The 14,472-nt window shown below is 44.9% G+C and overlaps 2 long non-coding RNA genes across 2 annotated transcripts in view; one reads left to right on the top strand and one right to left on the bottom strand.

Moving 5' to 3' along the window:
* Positions 1-14,472, top strand: part of LOC128349021 (uncharacterized) — an 81,813-nt gene that overhangs the window by 45,823 nt on the left and 21,518 nt on the right. The gene's annotated exons all lie outside the window — the stretch shown is intronic.
* LOC128349022 (uncharacterized) overlaps positions 1-14,472 on the bottom strand; it is a 30,007-nt gene that overhangs the window by 12,017 nt on the left and 3,518 nt on the right. Inside the window, exon 2 of the long non-coding RNA XR_008318500.1 lies at positions 2,839-2,896. This is a non-coding gene — a long non-coding RNA (uncharacterized LOC128349022). The remainder of the gene's footprint in view (positions 1-2,838; positions 2,897-14,472) is intronic.

Raw genomic sequence — 14,472 nt, 5'->3', positions numbered from 1 at the left:
CCATTTTGTCTTCTGAGTATTAGGGCTTTGCATTTAAAGGTGAATAACAGAGAGAGCAATCTGTCATTACAGCAGCTTTGTGAAAGAAAATGCTAATTTCCTAGCCCTCTGTGGTCTTTTAAAGCAAGCTCAGATGTCTAGGTGACAACATACTAAGATAAAACCCCAAGTTACGGGGCATGATAGATTGGGCTTTAAGTAAGTGCCTTCTCTGCAGAACATTCCGCTGTTGGGTTTTTCTTTTTAAAAAAAACCAAGTCTAGAAATTTAAGTGCCTAACCTTGTTGAATTAGCCCTCTTGTTAGCCTTCACAACATTTTCATGAGGTACTGTAAGTCACCGTTATTATTCTTTTATGCAGGAGGGATTAAAGCCAGAGAGAGACGTGTGAGCACTGTAAGATATTCCCTTCAGGGGATAAGGCTGCTCTGGGATGAGCACCTGCATGCTTGCATGCAGAAAGTTCCAAGTTCCCTTCCTGGCATCTTCAAGACAGACTGAGAGAGACTCCTGCCTGAAAAAGCTGCTGCCAGTCTGGGTATTATTATTATTATTATTACATTTATATCCCGCTCTTCCTCCAAGGAGCCCAGAGCGGTGTACTACATACTTAGGTTTCTCCTCACAACAACCCTGTGAAGTAGGTTAGGCTGAGAGAGAAGTGACTGGCCCTGAGTCACCCAGCTAGTCTCATGGCTGAATGGGGATTTTAACTCAGGTCTCCCTGGTCCTAGTCCAGCACTCTAACCAATACTAAGCTTGATGGACCAATGGTATGACTCAGTATAAGGCAGCCTCCTATGTTCCTGTGAAAGGAACTTGTTGAAAGGCCAGTGACTTCACAGCTGAGCAGGAGTGTTGCCAAAACCTCAACCTCACCCAGAGAGGGTGTCTATATCTTTAAATCCATTGGGATACCTGGTCAGGCAGAAGCTACTGCACTACCTACTCAATTTCAACACCGGTCCTTTCACTGCCCTCCTCCCACTCCAGGACAAAGATACCATCTAGTTCTGAGAGGAGCAATGGAGGAACAAGGCGAGAAATGCAGTGGCTTATTTTATTTTATTTATTTAAAATCTTTATACGCCACTCCTCCAGTACACTACAGCTCAGGGCAGCTCGCAACATTAATAAAATAGATACAATGTAACGCAAAAGATTAATAAAGCTAAAGAAGTTAAACAACCAGGCTAAAACCACGTTTAAAATTAACAATTTTTTAAAAAGTTTCAAATTAAAAGTTATTAATAAAAAGCTAAAAACCGAGAACTATAACAACTAGAGAATGTAACAGATATAAGCAGCAGAGAAAATATTAAAAAGCCTCTTTAAAAAGATCTGATAGATAGATAGATAGATAGATAGATAGATAGATAGATAGATAGATAAGCTTTATTATGGTCTTTGACCAGTACAGAAGCAAGCAGAAAAACATAATATCATACACATACAGTATAGCAACAGTATAGCTTTACGAATACACAGTGGCATGATAAACTATTCCACTACAGCGGTCATTAGTTGTTGGTGTATATTCATTGCTATTAAACAAAATTTAGCCACATTGTGAGTAACGTGGGTTTGGTGATCTGATAAAAGAAATAAAACGTATGCTTCATCTCCTCTGCCTGATAAATCCTTAATCAAAGGTAAAATTAATGATTCACGCGAATCCCTGTAAAAGTTACCATATAATAAAACATGACCCACATCCTCTATGGCCTGTGTACTACAAGGGCAGTAGCGTTCAGAGTAGGGAATCCCACCATATCTGCCATATAACACTGCTGACGGCAGCACATCAGAGCGGGCCAAGAAAAGATGTGTTTTTCATTGTTTCGTTTCAGCCAAACTTTCCCAACATAGGCATTGGCCCACATGATCTGCAGTTGCAGCATAGGAGGAAGTGTGCGTGGTCTGCAAAGAGCCTTAAGGGTCCCTGTGCTGAAGGTTTCTTGATCAGCAGACCTGGTTATGGAGGGCGCAGGGAGCAATTTAATTTTTCATGACTCTCCCCTTCCTCCAAAAGTCCTTTCCACATGTATAAATATGTCCCTGAGGATTGTGCCGCCTGCATGACAGACATGAAAATCACTCCTCCATCCCCCTGTGCACACAGTCAACTGCACAAGAAGCCTTCAGCACAGGGACACTGAAGCCTCCTTATTTATTAATTTGTTTTTACATTCTTATCCCCCTCTTCCTCCAAGGAGCCCAGAGTGGTGTACATGGTTATGTTCATCCTCACAACAACCCTGTGAGGTAGGTTGGGCTGAGAGAGATAAGTGACTGGCCCAGCATCACCCAGTGAGTTTCATGGTTGAATGGGGATTTGAACTCAAGTCTTCCCGGTCCTAGTCCAACAATCTAACCACTACACCACACTGGCTCTTGCAGACTCACAGCCGTTCTACCATTGCCAGAATGCTGTGTGTTATGTGGGCCACTGTTTCCAGGTGAGGATCTGGCAACCCTACTGAGCAAATACCTCAACATAGCACTGGCTTGTCCAATACCAACACTGTATCCACACAGACTCTTGGGTCACCTGTAACCAGTTCTTGGTCACTATACTGTTTATTTGTATTTGAAGTGGTAGACATTTTGTGCTTACTACTTTTCTCTGACAAGAAATATCATAAATACTTGCATTTATAAATAAGTAATCTTGCTCTCTCTACATCTGAGAGTTAGCAATGTCTGTAGCTGTGAAATTAGGGCAGGGTGCTCAGCTAGGAACACAAGAAGCTGTCTTATGTGCACGAAGCGTTTTGTACACATCGGGGTTGGGGGTGGGGGGAGCGGGCGTTTTAAAAAGAGGAAGGCAGGTCTTACCTGCCCTTCAATGGATCCTCCGCTGCCCCCTGCTGACCACTCAAGATGGCTGATTTAGCTGTAGGGACATATAGGGATGATTCAAGGATGTAGTTTGTAAAGATTTCATCCAACCTGATTCAAGACGGCAGACATGTGAACATTTGAGGTGCAGGTGCACTAACTAGTGGACTGCCTAACCGATTTAGACCAAATTTGGTGCCGTTGTAGTGAGTGACACAAAGGGAAACATCATAGTTTGTCATCCACCCCAGCTGAAGATGGGGGACACATGAATGTTTGAGGCGCAAGTAGGAACCCATTTGGACAACGGTGTAATTTGTGATTATGTCATCCACCCCAATTCAAGATGGAGGACGTATGAACGTTAAAGGCTGAAGTGGGTTAACTTGTGAAAAAGGTAATTATAAATTAAGATTATAGTGAAAGGGAAGTAGACAGATTAGTCAGGAGCATAACTATAATAGGGCAAGGGGAGACAGTTGTCTGGGGGCCCACTGCCTTTGGGGGCCACCCAGAGGCAGGTCACATGACTGACTCCCCCAGCTGTGCACACACCCGGGCTTCCTTCAGTTGTATTCATCCTCCAAAATTGATGAGAGTGTTAAGACCTGGAGCTACCAGAACAGCATGTCTTTCTCTAGTACCATTCAATGACTTGCATCATCCACAATTTACAAAACCTTTAAAAAATAATTTAGGATGATGTTCAGTGAGGCGGGGGGCATTTTAAAATATTGTCTCTGGGCCCACTCCAACCTTGCTATGCCCCTGAGATTAGTTCTTACCAGAACAACTTATTGAATGTTGTTTTGGTTACATGCCCTCTGAGAAGTCATTTTTCGAAACTAGAGAATATCTGGTTCAAGTTGATACCATCTTGAATGGTGGACGTGTAAATGTTTGAGGCACAAGTGGGCTAACTTGTGAACCGCCTAAATGATTTGAAACCAATGTGTTACAGCTGTAGGGACACATAGGAATACCTCAGTGGTGTACTTTGTGATGATGTCAACCACCCCGATTCAAGATGGTGTACATGTGAACGTTTGAGGTGCAAGTGGGCTAACTTGTGGACCATCTAACCGATTTGAACCAAATTTAGTGTAGTTGTAGTGAGTGAGCCATAGGGCCACCTCAATGGTGTAGTTTGTAATGATTCAGATTAGATTACTTTATTTACAGTCAGTGACCAAAAGAAAGATATACAATGGTAAATGACATAAAATAGCATAATATCCATAAAATAAACATATACATATATCTAAAAATGTCAATTTTAAAATACACTCATAACTTTGAGACTCTTATTTTAAAAACCACATAACAGTACTTGGCAACTATTCTAGAAATTACTGAGTCTTCATCAGCTAATAAATACTTTACGAGGAAATCCCCGGTTTTTCCCTTCAGATTATTTAGCAGGGGATTAATTAATTGTTTGTAATGATATCATCCACTCCAATTCAAGATGGCAGACACATGAATGTTTGTGGCATAACTGGGCTAACTTATGAACCACCTAAACAATTTGAACCAAATTTGCTACAGCTGTAGTTGCAGTTCAAAGGCATTATAAATGATGTCATCAACCCCAATTCAAGATGGCAGATGCGTGAATATTTTAGGTGCAAGTGGGCTAACTTGCAGGCCACTTAACTGATTTGGATCAAATTCAGTGCAGTTGTATTATTTATTTATTAGATTTATACCCCACCCAAACTTGCGTCTCTGGGCGGCAAACAACAATTAAAACACATAAAAACTTAAAACAGTTGAACATATAACACATTTAAAGGTTAAAACAATACAATAATTGAAAAACCATAAAATAAACAAACAGTATTTTTTAACTAAAAACCTCAGAAAGCTTGGGTAAACAAAAGCGTTTTCAATTTTTTTAAAAAAATAGCCAGAGATGGGAAGGATCATAACTCAACAGGGAGCACATTCCACAATCTCAGGGCAGCAGCCGAGAAGGCCCATCTCTGTGTGAACACCAAACGAGTTGGCGGTAACTGGAGATGGACCTCCTCAGATGACCTCAATGGGTGGTGGGGTTCGTAGCGAAGAAGACGCTCTCTTAAATACCCATGACCTAAGCCATTTAGGGCTTTATAAGTTATAACTAGCACTTTGTATTTTGCCCAGGAACTAATTGGCAGCCAGTGTAACTCCATCAGCAAAAGAGTAATGTGGTCTCTCCGAGATGACCCAGAGACCAACCTGGCTGCCGCATTCTGAACCTACCAAAGTTTCCGGACTATGTACAAAGGCAGCCCCACTTAAAGCGCATTACAGAAGTCAAGCCTGGAGGTTACCAACAAATGTACCACTGTTTTGAGGTCACTGATCTCGAGAAACGGACGCAGCTGGCGTATCAGCCGAAGCTGATAGAAAGCACCTCTGGCCACCGCCTCAACCTGAAAAACCAAGGAGAGGTGTGGATCCAGAAGTACTCCCAGACTGCGAACCTGTTCCTTTTGGTGAAGTGTGACCCCATCCAGAACAGGGAGATCATAATAGTCTCTGGAGTTCTGACCCCGCACAATAAGTACCTCCGCCTTATCTGGATTCAGCTTCAGTTTATTCTCCCTCATCCAGCCCATTACTGCTTCCAGGCAGGCATTTAGGGAGGATATGCAAGCTCCTGAAGAAGTTGACATGGAGAAGTAGATCTGGGTGTCATCAGCGTACTGATAACACCCAGCTCCAAATCCCCTGATGATCTCTCCCTGCTGTTTCATGTAGATGTTAAAAAGCATTGGAGAAAGTACGGAGCCTTGAGGGACACCATACTTAAGCTCAGATTTTGAAGAGCAACAATCTCCAATCGACACCATCTGGAACCTGTCCGAGAGGTAGGAGCAGAACCACTGTAAACCACTGCCTCCCACCCCCAACCCCCTCAGACGCTCCAGAAGGATACTATGGTTGATAGTACCGAAAGCTGCTGAAAGGTCCAAAAGGACCAACAGAGTCACACTTCCTCTGTCAATTCCCAATTGAAGATCATCCATCAGGCCAACCAAGGCAGTCTCCACCCCATAGCCCGCCCGAAAACCAGTTTGAAATGGGTGTAGATAATCAGTTTCCTCCAAGACCATCTGGAGCTGAGAGGCCACCACCCTCTCAATTACCTTGCCCAGCCACGGGAGGTTGGAGACAGGCCTATAACTGCTCAACTCTGAGAGATCTAGTGCAGGCTTCTTTAGAAGAGGTCTAATAATTGCCTCCTTAAGACAAGGAGGCATCCTGCTCTCCCTCAGAGAAGCATTTATGATTTCTACCAGGCCACCTATGACAGCCTCCCTGCTAGATAGAATAAGCCATGTGGGACAAGGGTCAAGAGAACAAGTGGTAGGCCTCAATGATCCAAGCAGCTTGTCCACATCCTCAGGAGTCACAAAATGAAATTGATCTAGTTGAATCGTATAAGAGGAATTATTGGACACCTCCAGTTCAGACATCAAATTAATTGTGGAGTCTCCATCTAGGTTGGCCTGAGTCCAAGAGATTTTGTCCACGAAAAATTCATTAAACACATCACAGTGGGTGACTGATGCTTCCAAATTCTGGTTCAAGGGAGCGGGGGCAGATAGTAGCCACCTCACAACCCTAAACAACTCCGCCGGACATGAACTCGCAGTTGTAGTGGGTGACACAAAGGAACACTTCAACAGCGTAGTTTGTAATGATGTTATCCACAACAATTCAAGATGGCAGACACATGAACTTTTGAGACACAAGAGGGCTAATGTGAACTGCCTAACTAATCTGAACCAAATTTGCTATAGCTGTAGGGACATATAGGACACCACAGTAGCATAGTTGAGGTCATCCACCCCAATTCAAGACGGCAGGTGCATGAATGTTTGAGGTGCAAGTGGGAATCGATTTGGACCAAATTTGGTACTGTTGTAGGGACATACAGGGACACCTCAACGGTGTAGGTTGTAATGATGTCATCCATCCCGATTCAAAATGGAAGATGTGTGAATGTTTAAGGCTGAAGTGGGCTAACTTATGAGGGTGGTAATTATCAATTAAGATTATAGCGAAAGGACTGTACTGCATACAGTTCTGGTCACCATACCTTAAGAAGGACATTGTAGAACTGGAAAAGATTCAGAAGAGGGCAACTAAGGTGATCAAGGGCCTAGAGCACCTTCCTTATGAGGTAAGGGTACAACACTTGGGGCTTTTTAGTTTTTTTGGGGAAAGATGACTGAGGGGAAGGTAAAGGTCTATCAAATCATGCATGGTGTGATAAAGGTCTATCAAATCATGCATGGTGTGATAAAGGTCTATCAAATCATGCATGGTGTGGAGAAAGTTGTCAGAGAGAAAATTTTCTCCCTCGCACATAACACTAGAACCAGGGGTCATCCCATGAAATTTATTTATTTATCATATTTTTATACCACTTGATATGTATATCTCTAGGTGGTGTAAAAAATTAAAATATTTAAAAGTCACAAATTAAAATACATGACAATAAAAATAGCATAAAATTATTAAAACAAGTTTTTAAAATTATTAAAATTAATTCTAATTAAAAGCCTGAGAGAACAGGAGGGTCTTGAGGTTCTTCCTGAAAACAAAGAGAGAAGGAGGTGCTCTTATTTCAGCAGGAAGCTTATTCCAAAGCCCTGGGGCAGCCACAGAGAAAGCCCGGTCCTGGGCCTCCACCAAACAAGCCGGTAGCATCTGTAACTGGACCTCTCCAGAAGATCGTAACAGGCGGCAGGGATTATGACAAATGAGGCGCTCTGTCAAATAGCCTGGACCCAAGCCATTAAGGGTTTTATAGGTAATAACCAGCACTTTGTATTTCACCCGGAAACATATTGGCAGCCAGCACAGTTCTTTTAGAACCGGTGTTATGTGGTCCCTTCGTGTTGTCCCAGAGACCAACCTGGCTGCCGCATTCTGTACCAATTGTAGTTTCCGGACTATGTACAAAGGCAGCCCCGCATAGAGCACATTATGGTAGTCAAGCCTGGATTGCCAAGAAATTCAGGACTGACAAAAGGAAGTACTTTTTCACACAACACATAACTAACTTATGGAATTCTTTGCCACAAGATGTGGTGACAGTCAACAGCCTGGATGGCGTTAAGAGGGTTTTGGATAAATTCATGGAGGAGAGGTCTATCAATGGCTACTAGTCTGAGGGCTATAGGCCACCTCCAGCCTCAGAGGCAAGATGCCTCTGAATACCAAGGGAGTAACAGCAGGAGAGGGCATGACATCAGCTCCTGCCTGTAGTCTTCCAGCGGCATCTGGTGGGCCACTGTGTGAAACAGGATGCTGGACTAGATGGGCCGTGGGCCTGATCCAGCAGGGCTGTTATGTTCTTATTAAAGTAGGCAGATTAGTCCTTACCAGAACAACTTGAGGTTTTTGGTTTGTTTGTTTTGTTTTTTGTTATTTCAGCCAGATCCTGAAACTATAACATTTCTTTCACACAGGCAGTAGCGGAGCCGGGCCAGTGGAGGCCAGTGTCCGGCCACTGTGGTGCTTGCCCCAGCCTTACATCTGATGTCAGATGTGAAGGTTAGTCACGCCCCCTATGTCAGACGTCAGACGTGGGGTGTGTGGTCTGGCTCCCAAACGGGGCCCCGTGGTCCCGTTTGGGAGTTAGATCCAGGCCTGTGCTATGTTTGCAGTGCGGCCAGGAGTGGCTCTCCCTGCCTTAAAGGCATGGAAAGCTTCTTCTGGCTGCGCTGCAAATGCAGCACTGGCCATCTAACTCCTGAGTGGGGCCACTCAGGGGCTCCATTTGAGAGCTAGATTGGTGCCAACGCATTTGTAGCATGCCAGAGAGAGCGGCTCCTGGCCGCTCTGCGAATGCAGCGCTGGACAACTCTCGAACTGGGCCCCGCGGCCCCGCTTGGAAACTAAACCAGCCCCCCGACATCTGACGTCAGACACGGGGGGCGTCGGGCCCACGAGGCACAGCCCCTGAGGGGCGGCGACCCAGATTCTTTGAACCCAGTTGCCCAATAGTGACTACGCCCCTGCACACAGGTAAACCTTTGCCAGAGGAATTCTGAATTTAGGTCTTAAATTACTGCTGAATGTCCCCTATACAGCCACACTGTGCAATTACCAATTAAGGACTCATTAACATTCTCATTCCGCTGAGATGAATCCAAGGAGGGAGACCCATCTATCTTAACAATCAGTCAGTGTAATGAATCATTACATTTTGTGTGCCTAGTGCAATCCTTACTCGGCCCACTGAACTCCTCTGTGAATTTGCATTGCAGCTGTTAGAGCAGCTACATCGATTGAAGGCAGCAGTTCATTTAGAGACTGTGGGATACTGACTGAATAAACAGCCATTGATTAATCAGATTAGGGTTCTTTCAGCACAGTGTTGTTGTGCTCCTCTTTAAGCAGAAGAATTCACACTGGGATGCTGTGTTGAGGTGGATTCAGCAGGACAATTTTTCTGACTACAAGGTGACATTGTGTCAGTTCACTGCAACTGCAAAACAGCTTCAAGTTCGTGTAATTCTTAGGACTCCCAATCAAAGGAAACCTGGGAATTGTTCTGGGAGAAGGCTAGAGGTTGCAAATAAAGAATGTTCAGCACCTTTGTTACATTACATTGTCCAGGTTTATTTAGGAAAAGCCATGACCTTGTTGTAAATGTTGTAAAATCCCGATAAAATAAAATGTAGAGTGTAGATATACCCATGGGTCTGCATTGAGAGAAGAATCCACCACATCCAGGGGTGTAGGGAAGTCGCCGCTGGCCCCAGTTCAGCCCGCCACCAGCGGCCACCCCCCAGCCACACCCCCTGCATCTGACGTCAGACATTGTGTCTGATGTCAGGTGGAGGGGGGCCTGGCACATTAGTAAATGGAGCCATGCGCACCATTTACAAGCAGATTTGTCCAGCACCGTATGGCTCCATTTTTTAAAAACTTAGCCAGTGCCGGGTTCCCAGCTTGGCTGGGAATATGTCTCCCTGCCTTTGCAAGTAGGGAGAGTCACTCCTGGCCGTGCTGCAAATGTGGCACTGGCCAAATCTGCTTGCAAACGAGGGGCACGACTCCATTTGTTAGCGCACCATGCCCCCTGCACCTGACATCAGATGTGACGTCAAACACAGGGGGCGTAGCTGGGACTCCAGGCATGGCCCCTAAGTGCGGTGGCCCAGGTTCTTTGAACACTCCCCCCCGCCCCAGCGCAATGGTGGCTTCCCCCCGATCACAACTCAGAATCATCTAATAAATATGATCATAAATCTTGTTTGGCTTTTTTTTTTTTTTAAGTGCCTGCCATGTATTTTTCACAAGCTCTTTCTCTTTTATCTTCACCACTGATGGAAAAAGAAACCTTTCCATCGTTATGTGAGTTATCCTCAGCGTAATGCTTAATAGGCTGACTACATGTACTAAGTTAGGAAGGGACATATGAAGCTGCCTTATATTGAATCAGGCCATTGGTCCATCTAGCTCATTATTGCCTACACTGATTGGCAGCGACCCTCCAAGGATTCTGATGGATATTTCTTAGCCTTACATGGAGAGGCCAATGATTGAACCAGGGACCTTCTGCATGCAGAGCAGATGCTGTTCCGCTGAGCTACAGTATACCCTGGTACACACTCTTGCTTCAAATAAAATTCATTCATTCATTAATAGATTTAATATACTGCCCAATCCATAGGTGGTGTACAAACAAGAACAGTATCTGAGATTATTGTTTTTATTATTTAAAGGGCAAACACCTGGAGGAAAAGAAATGTCTTCAATAAGGCTTTAAAGGCTGAAAGGAAGGAGGCAGACCGAATCTGGGGGGTGGAGGGGGAGAGAATTCCATAGTGAAGGGGCAGCAACAGAGAAAGCCCTTCCATGGGGCTTTAATACTATGGAGCTCTCCTGAGACCAGGGACCAAAAGAAGGGCAACCTGAGAAGATCGGACAGGACAGGACCGGCTGGGAGAGGCGGTCCTGAAAGTAAGCGGGTGCTAAGCACTGAATATGTTCTTGATATGCTAAAACAAACATGATGCAGAAAATCCATGGTCACATCTCCTCACATTTCAATTTTTACCTAGAAGCATCCACAAGGGTCTCCAAATTTTATCAGAGAAAGGGAAGGGGAAGATTAACCCTCCGCCCACCCACCCACAATTTCCCCAATTTAAATAGCTTCCCTGAAGCTCCTATTAGCACCACTGCTGGGTGGAGGGGGGGGGGGGACAACCCCTGCATTTCTTGTTGCCTAATTTTTCTCCAAAGGCAAAATTTTCCATACATGGTTTTTTTTAAAAAGAAGTTGAAAGAAAAACAAAGACATTGATACTATACTGTATTACAAAGCTATATTGATTCCCAAGCTTCCAGAGGGTCCAGTGTATAATGATAAATTATGAGGTGTCAAGGTTATTATTGTCCCCCAAATCCTCTGCTGCCTCTTTGAAGTAGAACAAATAAATGATTTCATCACAGTATGACCTTCTCATAGTTACTAATGAAGAAGTAATAGATAAGACTGAATATCACACAAATACCCCAGCTTTATTTGACCACAGAGAGCTGGTCCAATAAAGTGGTCAGCCTCTGACCAATTTAGAGAGTTAATGATCAGATTTATGGCCCATCATCGACTATTGTGCACATAGTGACAAAGTGAGTGGGTGCTCTGTGTGGGAGGAAAAGTGAGATGAAATTGACTATTAGGGGTTCCAGAAGATATGGAGCCATTGCAACTCAAAGCTTGCTTTCATTGGTTAAGGAAACAAGTCAAATGCTTTGCCATCTAATGGGAGTTCATTGTTTCAAAACAGGATGTGTACCAAGATGGCCTTTCTATGAGGCAGGGTGAGGTGGCTGCCTCAGGCGCAGTCATGGGGAGAGACACAGCGGCACCACCCCATGGGCCTCCCTGCCCAAAGCTGCCACTGCCTTTCTTCACCCCACTGGGGCATAACGTTCATCTCCCCTTCCTTGCCCCGCTGGGGTGTGCCTCTGCTTTCCCCTCTTCCCACTTGATAGAGTGCTTGCCGTCACTTCTTGTCAGCGTGGCCTGACAATGCTGATCATTTCTCACAGCTGTGGGATTGACACCATGTTGTCCTTTGCTTCAGGCAGCAAAATGTCTTGACCTGGACCTGGATGCGTATATCCCTCCACCATCCATATATCACCAATCTGCCTCTACAGCTTCCATCTCCATACTAACTCACAGTTATGGATACACGGAGAGACAACAGAGCAATACACACTGCAGCTGCTTCGACCCTCAGCTGGTCATAAGCGGATTTTAAAAAACAAACAAACAAAGATGCAGCTGTTAAATACAAACTGAATAAATGTGAGCCCTGTTTCCTAAATAGTGACTGCTTTCTGCCCAAAATTGCATTAGCGGACAGAATGGATGGAATTTTGGCATGGTCAAATCATTTATAGCAGGGGTTTTCAAACTTGGGTCTCTAAATGTTGTTGGACTACAACTCCCATCATTCTTAGCCACAATGACCTAGGTTGGGAACCCCTGGTTTATAGAATCAGCAATTCACTCAGTGCCAAGACCTCAGGATTTAATTAGATACATTCATCCATGTTGGACTTAGATTCTCCTTTTCCTAGACATGATACTTTGTCCAGGAAGGGGATTACAGGCCAGCTGTGAGATGTAGTTCTGAGTTAACAGAAAAACAATGAGGCGGGTCTCATGATCTGTGAGACCCACTTTTGTTAGAACTGCAGACGAGCGGGCAGGGAGCCCTGGGCGGCCAGCTCTGAGATGGAACCAGCGGGGGGTGGGGGTAGCGGGGGCCGCGCAGCCCCCGCAAGCCCCAGTATGCCCTGCACAAGCACACAGGGCATACTGGGGAGACCCCTGAGCCGGGAGGCTGCTTTTAAGCCTCCCGGCTGGGGGTCTACTTATGAGTAGGCTACCCACAAGCCTAAAAAGCAGATTTGCAGGAGTGCTCGCTCCACAAACCTGCTTTTTAGCAGGGGTTCTCGAGCGGGTTACCCGCTCAAGAACCACTGGGCTCGGCTGCAAGTCCGGTGGTTCTTACGACCAACAAAAATCGGGCTAGGCTCTCTTAGCCCAATTTTTGTTGGTCGTGAGAATCGCCCCAATAACTGGGCCACTTTAGCTGTTTTTGGTACAACCACTTCTGCTTTTACTGTTTCTGCTTTTTGTTGGGAAATCTTACATAAAAGTCATTATGGGTGCTACCCTCATTCTACCAAGGATCCAACAGTTGAAATCACATGTTAAATGACATTCAATCAAAATGAGCAAGGACTTGTTAGCCCCTGCTAACTGAGCAAAGAGGCACTTTTCAAAATGGTGATTCTCTTATATTTAGCAGGGGGAGAGCAACTGGCCCTATCTAGCCCCAGCACAACATCCCGCCAGTGGCTGCTGCTGGTGTCTACTTTGTTTCTTTTTAGACTGTGAGCTCTTTGGGGACCAGGATCCATCTTATTACTTTATTATTGTTTGTGTAAACTGCTTTGTGAACTTCTGTCAGAAAGCAGTATATAAATATGTGTGTGTTATGTGTTGTTATGTGTTATGTTATTCAAATGATTCCTAAACAGTAAACAGTGGCTGACATCCAGATGAACAAAGCACCAGTGCAAAGGGAGAAGCACCAGTACTTCTGAAGAGCTCAGCTGACCCAGTTCTGCTGCTGGCTCAGCTGTGGGGTCAAATTTCAGCAACTTCCACTTTCCCAGAAGGCACTCTGTGCCACCCAAAAATATGTTTCTGAGGGTTGCACAGCCCGCAAGGACATATTTTTGGGTGGAACAGAGGGCTTCTAGGGGAAGGGGAACATAAGAACAGCCCTGCTGGATCAGGCCCAAGGCCCATCTAGTCCAGCATCCTGTTTCGCACAGTGGTCCACCAGATGCCGCTGGAAGCCACAGGCAGGAGTTGAGGGCGTGCCCTCTCTCTTGCCATTACTCCTCTACAACTGGTACTCGGAGGCATCCTGCCTTTGAGGCTGGAGGTGGCCTCTAGCCCTCTGACTCCTGAAATTCCCTCTAGCACTCACCAGGCATTGGTGCACCATTAGTCTGGAACTCTTCAGAAGCACTGGTGCTCTACCAGTGTCTTCACCTTAAGTGGCGAAGAAGGGAAATGCTTGACTAACAAGCAGAAGGTTGCCGGTTCAAATCCCCACTGCTACTATATCGGGCAGCAGCGATATAGGAAGATGCTGAAAGGCATCATCTCATACAGCGCGGGAAGAGGCAATGGTAAACCCCTCCTATACTCTACCAAAGAAAACCACAGGGCTCTGTAGGTGCCAGGAGTCAAAATCGACTTGACGGCACACTTTACCTTACCAGTGTTTTATTAGTCAGAATGTTAGCCCGTTATCTGTATTCCAAAAGCAGCTTGTCTTGAGAAACATTAGCATTTATTTTAATCACTAACACATCCAGTTAGTTAGTTAGAAGCAAGGCCATTAATCAACTAAAACCCTCCAGTCAGTTGATTGACCTACTATCCAGCAACCAAAATATAATCTTAGAACGGATGGTGAAAGCCAGTGTTGTGGTTACAGATATGGCTACGGTGAAGTGGGGAGATGAAGTGGGAAAATGAAAATAATTTCTAACTAGGAAACTTACCAGCTTCCACTT

The sequence above is a fragment of the Hemicordylus capensis genome, chromosome 3 (genome assembly GCF_027244095.1).
Source record: "Hemicordylus capensis ecotype Gifberg chromosome 3, rHemCap1.1.pri, whole genome shotgun sequence".
NCBI classification, from domain to species: Eukaryota; Metazoa; Chordata; class Lepidosauria; order Squamata; family Cordylidae; genus Hemicordylus; species Hemicordylus capensis.
This window is presented reverse-complemented; position numbering and strand designations above follow the sequence as displayed.